The following is a 6000-nucleotide window of genomic DNA, read 5'->3' on the forward strand; positions in this document are numbered from 1 at the left end:
TCCTCTGTCTCTCCCTCAGGATCAAGTATTCCAATCTATATGACCTGTATAGCTCTACTGATCATTTCCAAGTTTTATCTACTATATTTGAACAGTACCTTCGAGGATTCTCTATTCCCTTAAAAAAGAAAGTACACACATAATATTGGAAAAAGAACATCCAACATCTTCAACCAAAGCCAGCAGATAAAACTCATGAGAAAAGCAGCAATATACAACAAATTCTTGTTATTTGTGGTAGTTACTTTCTATAAAATCGCCACAAAAGCTGAATTAGCAAACACTGAACATTGTGCCTAGGGAAAAACAGGGTTAGGTTTTACAAGCCTCTGGCCACAACATTTTCATCAATGCTCAATACCTAACCTTGTTTTACATGTGTTTCTGTTTAAAGAAACCTTATTTAATGTATATATATATATGTCTTACAAATAAAGTCCTAAAACAATAAATAAAAATCTTACTTTTGATGGCTACCTTAACCAACAAGATCACTGAAAAAAGGCAGACATGCGCAGAGCAGTGACTCAAAATTTTCGCCATCCTGTGCATGTCCACAAATAACCGTAAAAGCATTGTGAGTATTGATCTTGGGGTTACAAATTAAGTTGAGAGAGCAGGCAAATCCACAAATACGGAACCTGCAAATAATGAAGATTGCCTGTAATTCAACTATACCCAAGTATACAGGGCCTGAAAAATAAAAATTTAAAAATCTCTCTTTCCTTGATATTCGCATGACACAAAGATAAACTTTTGAGGGAAATAATAAGGTGTTAGCCCTTCAAGAGTCCCCCTTTTTGGGGGGAGATGGGTGGTGATAGAAATTTGAAAACTTTCCTACATCTCCTTCTGTGGGCTGAAACTTCTTTTACAAGCTGGTTGTCCAGTCTGAGGTTCTCCCTCCTGTCTCCCAAGGTCATTCCCGCATACTATGATGTAAGGCCTGGGATCACCAATGGAAAAATTATTTTCCATTCTTTTTTAAAAATAATTTTTATTAGAAGTTTTACAAAGAACCTAAAAACAAACTAATAGAGAGAGGGAGGGAGAGAGGGAGGGAGGGAAAAAGTACAGAAAGAAAGAATAAAAAGAAATAGAAATAAAAATTTCTTTTTAATAATTCTTTTCCATACTTCTGACAAGGGCACCCAAAGAAAAATCTCCGATGAGATTTTTGATGTACAGGAGAAGGGTGGGAAAACAATACCCAGGTTCCCAACCCACTAGAAGTGGGAAGTGCAGAATTTTTCCACAGCTGTGGAAAAACTGTGGGGGCTTTTTATTATCAGCAAGCCCAGATGACATTTGCTTCCATCTACAAACCTCCCATGGTTTCTCATTGCTTTTTCCATGTTTTTATTATGGGATAAAGAGGGAACAGCTGGCAGCAGTCTTTGGCCTGATAGTGCAAAGAACCCTTTGCCAACCAGCGCTGTTACATCCCATTTGTTTGACTAACACTGATCTCCTGATAAGCAACCAAAACTTGTACACGCTGTAGGCAGAAATATTTATTTGTGCAGTTTTGGAATCTGTTCCCCATCAGCTTCCTTGGGTGTCACTGAAATCAGGTATAATTTTGAGCACCCGTGTCACCTGGGCTCACAAAGTGGTTTGTTTAGCTCCAGTTTTGTATGTCATGTGATCATAACCATTGTTTATAGCTTAGCCAAAATTGGGGCTTATTCAGTAAAACCATGTTTAAGCAAACCAAGGGTTAGCAATGATGTGTAAATTCAACTAGGTAAGTATGTATGTATGGGGTGCTGTAGGTGAACAAAGCATATAGATTAGTGTGTGTTACCCTGCTCTAGCCTGAGAAGTCTCCCAACATATGGAGTTGAGTAAAAGCTGCTGATCTAGTGTGCATTTTCACACTTGATTAGTTACTCCGTAAAATCTTGCAATTTCTTATTGCAATGATTTCCATATGGAGTTGTGGTTTGTGTACAGCACCTTTATAGGTAGACTAGAGGTGTATTTCATGGCTCAGGCTACTCAGATATAACCTTGGCTGCATCCCTTTTAGCCACATAGGCAAGATGCACAGCTCTGCAGAATTGCTCCCTTCAAGCATGTTGTATTCATTTCCTTTGAGAAACTCTTGTTAAAGGCACTTCTAAAATCCAGTGGGAAAATGCTTAACAAGAGCTAGACTTGTTTAGCTGATGGCAATGTTATAATCCTTGAAACCACAGAGAGAAGCACAGCCATACATTTTTATTGGAGCATTTCTTTAATCCTCAGTGCAATATCAGCAGTAGAAAATAACAAAAGACAACAAAGTTTTAGCAGTAAAACATAGACTGCAAGACACGTATTTTTTACCTTATTTATTAGAACCTTTCAGATTTCACTGTCTTTATTTATTCTGATTCAACCCAGTTTACTGAGATGTATACTGAATTTATTTTCATGGGATTCATGAGTTACTTTAAGTGTATGATTACAGGCTTCTTCACAACAACCTCTTTTTTTCTTTTGATATTCCAGATAACACCTGAACCAGCTGTGGCATGTATTTAACTTTCCACATGAAAAAGGCCTGTCACTTCCACATTTTTCCCAGATGAAAAGAGAGACTGATAGGTTTGTCATAAAATCTTTCTCATGCCACAATCTCAACTCACAAGCCATAATGCTGAAATTGCCTTTAGGGCTATGCAGTCGCATTTGGCATTTTTGTTTCGTTTGCAATCACTCCATTTAAAATAAAGTGGAGTGGCCAGAATTGTGGGCAACAGCTCTCTGCCACACTACTGTTTGCTTGGCTTAATTATTGTATTGGAAGATCATGCCATCTCAAATATCTGTGTTCTAGGGCAGTGTTTTTCAAACTTGTCAACTTTAAGATGTGCGGACTTCAACTCCCAGAATTCCCCAGACAGCATGCTGGCTGGGGAATTCTGGGAATTGAAGCCCCTACATCTTAAAGTTGACAAGTTTGAAAAACACTGTTCTAGGGTATCCACATTGACAATTCAGAAGCAATTGATTTAGATATATTTAGATTTACATAGCAGTGCCTGATTTATTCCCAGAAGGAGAACTATTACACATTTCTATTCTCTCAACTGCAAATGTTGCACCACTATTATTGTCAACTGTGTAATACATCAAGGATTAACTTTGCAGGAGGCAGTTTCATGCTTCTCAATTATTTAATGAGCTGTACCTAGTGCAAGTGACTGGGGGAAAAAAACCCTAGAAAGACAATGAAATAAATGAGCAAGCAGCTACATAATTAAAAATAAAAGTGCATAACAAAAATAAGCTTGTTGTTCTTTTTGGAAGTTCCTCTAAAGGGAATTGAAATATTAATGGGCAAATTAAGAGAATTTGGTGCATTAGCAGGCTTTAGGATTACAAACAGAAGACAAAGATGTTAAGAAAAAAAATATTACTATAGAAGATCAAATAGAATCGATGAATAAAATGGGTTTTAAGTTTGAGAAGAAGGTAAAATATTTGGGTATCACTCTGACAAATATGAATTGAACGTTATTTCAAAATAATTATGTTAAGACATGGAATGAAGTTAAAAAAGACATGTTAAGATGGGAAGAACTACAACTGTCTTTGCCAGGGAGAATTTCTGTGATTAAGATAAATGTCTTGCCTAGAATGTTGTTTTTGTTTCAGACAATACCTGTTTTGACAACTGATGCACCATTTAAACAATGGAAGAAAGATATATCTAAATTTGTGTGGTAGGAGAAAAAAACACAAGTTAAATATAAGGTGTTACAAGATGCGAAGGAAAGAGGAGGGTTGGGTTTATCTGCTTTGAAACTGCATTTTGCAGCTTGCTGTTTGGTTTGAACGAAAGAGTGGGTGCTGCTGAGAAATAGAAGATTTTTAGAGTTAGAAGGACATGACCTGAGATCTGGGTGGCGTGGATATTGCGGTATGATCAAATTAAGGTTAATGTACTGTAGATTTTAAAAATCATTATGTTAGATGTGCCATATTGAGCATATGGAATAAATAGAAACCCAGGTTGTGCTTTGTGGCTCTCAGCACAAGAAGCATTTCATGGACAAGAAATAATATGCGAACCCAAATGGCTAACTTATCATGAGATATTAGAATTTTGTCAAGGGGAATACAGAATAAAATCAAGAGAACTGGTGGCCAAGGGGAAAGCTTGTCAATGGTTTTCTTATTTACAATTATTAGAAAGATTTAAAGTAGATAAAGAACTTACAGTTTTGACCATCACAAGACGAGTTTGAAATAGAATTGTGTACAAATGATGGACACGTAATTGCTAAAATGTGCGATTATGCCTGCATTTGGAGAAAGATACTGTAGTTAACAACTGCATACTAACCAAATGGGCTGGATTCAGACAATGTACCAAGCCAAGTCACAAAGTGCACCCATCCACAGTTAAGCTCCTTGGAAGCAAAACGTGCTGCAAACCTTTATAAGCCACCTCCTGGCATTATAAAGCAAGCTGGTTAACATTCACTTTTGCTCTGCAGCTCCTCTTGGGGCCTCCAAAGAACTATGCTTCGCTTCTGAGCAAAAAAAAAAAAGTGCTGGAGAATTAATGTACAAATTTCTCGTAGCTTCTCTAACTTGACACTATCCTGGCAACTGATGGATAGAGCAGTTGTAGATTTGTCTTAACAGCCTGCCTCAAGATTCATGGCAATATAATACAAAGTGATTCTGGCCTCATTTAAACAGGCCACATTTATTGTTTTCTGTGTCTGCTCCCAACTGCACAGTAAGGTGGCAGTTTAATTTGTATTGTTTTTCCAACAACCAAGCCCGTATAATAAGCTGCTGTAAATGCCATCTCCAAGAGACAGACAGAAAAACAAAATATTTAGAAGGAGAGGCAGAGAGTGATGGGCTGACCAGGTAGAAAAATACAGGAAAGGAGAAGGAGAAGAATCTCTAGTCCTAAGTAGTTTCTTGGGAGGGGAGGTCTTTCTTGTGTGCATTTTCCTCCTTTGCAAACGATTTAGGAACAGAATTTAGTACATTTGCTTAGGTAATTTTTTGGCATTAAAAATGTTGCATTTTTAATGTGATGTTTTCCTATGAATTGGCTCTGTTCTGCCCAAACATTCCTTTTCTTTAAACCCTGTATGTCATTTGACTTTAAACGAGTCACAAAATTGCATAATGTTTCATCAAGTCAGGTACTGAAACCATAGCAATTTCCTAACATCCCCCTTGTTCTTGATGCAACCATTGATCTTTGGTTCCTTAGTAACGAAAACTAAGATCCACTTGGAAATGCTTGCAAAGCCAATTTTATTATAACAAAACAGAATATGTTAGAGAAGAATAAAACACTGTCTCAATGGGTCTGAATCAGAGAGGGGAAAAAAAAAAGAAATATTCAGATCCCACAAGGATCCAACTTTAAGAATCTTCAATATCCTTCTCACACACACACACACACCACTCCCATTGCCTTTTCAAACATTAGCCTCTCCAAAAAAGGATAAAAGTCCTCCTTGTTGTTAATTAATATGGCAGATCAAGGAAATGTGATGACCTGAAAAATCACCCTCTTTCCAAAACCTACATGGAATGAATTTTAGGAAGAATTCTGAGAAGCTAAAGATCAGCTGGGAGGCATATTTCAAGGGAGCAAGTGTGGCAACAGTGCTTTGAAATTATGGATGAGAAAAAGTGTTTGTCTAAGTGTTCCTCAACCTTGGCATCTTCAAGATGTGTGGACTTCCACTTCCAGAATTCCCCAGCCAGCAAGGCTGGCTGGGGAATTCTGGGAGTGGAAGTCCACACCTTGAAATTGCCAGGGTTGAGAAACACTGGTCTAAAATAACTTGCAAGTTGCCAAACTGCAGCTCCCTGTAGTCCTAGCTAACATAGTCAATCATGAGGGATGCTGGGAGTTGTAGTACAGAAACATCTGGAGGGCCATAAGTTCCCCACCCTGGCAGAGGAGATGTTCTTCACCTGTATGTATATCGTACTCTTTCAGTGTGGTGGCAGCTGCATTTTAAAAAGCAG

The sequence above is a fragment of the Candoia aspera genome, chromosome 11, assembly GCF_035149785.1.
Source record: "Candoia aspera isolate rCanAsp1 chromosome 11, rCanAsp1.hap2, whole genome shotgun sequence".
NCBI classification, from domain to species: Eukaryota; Metazoa; Chordata; class Lepidosauria; order Squamata; family Boidae; genus Candoia; species Candoia aspera.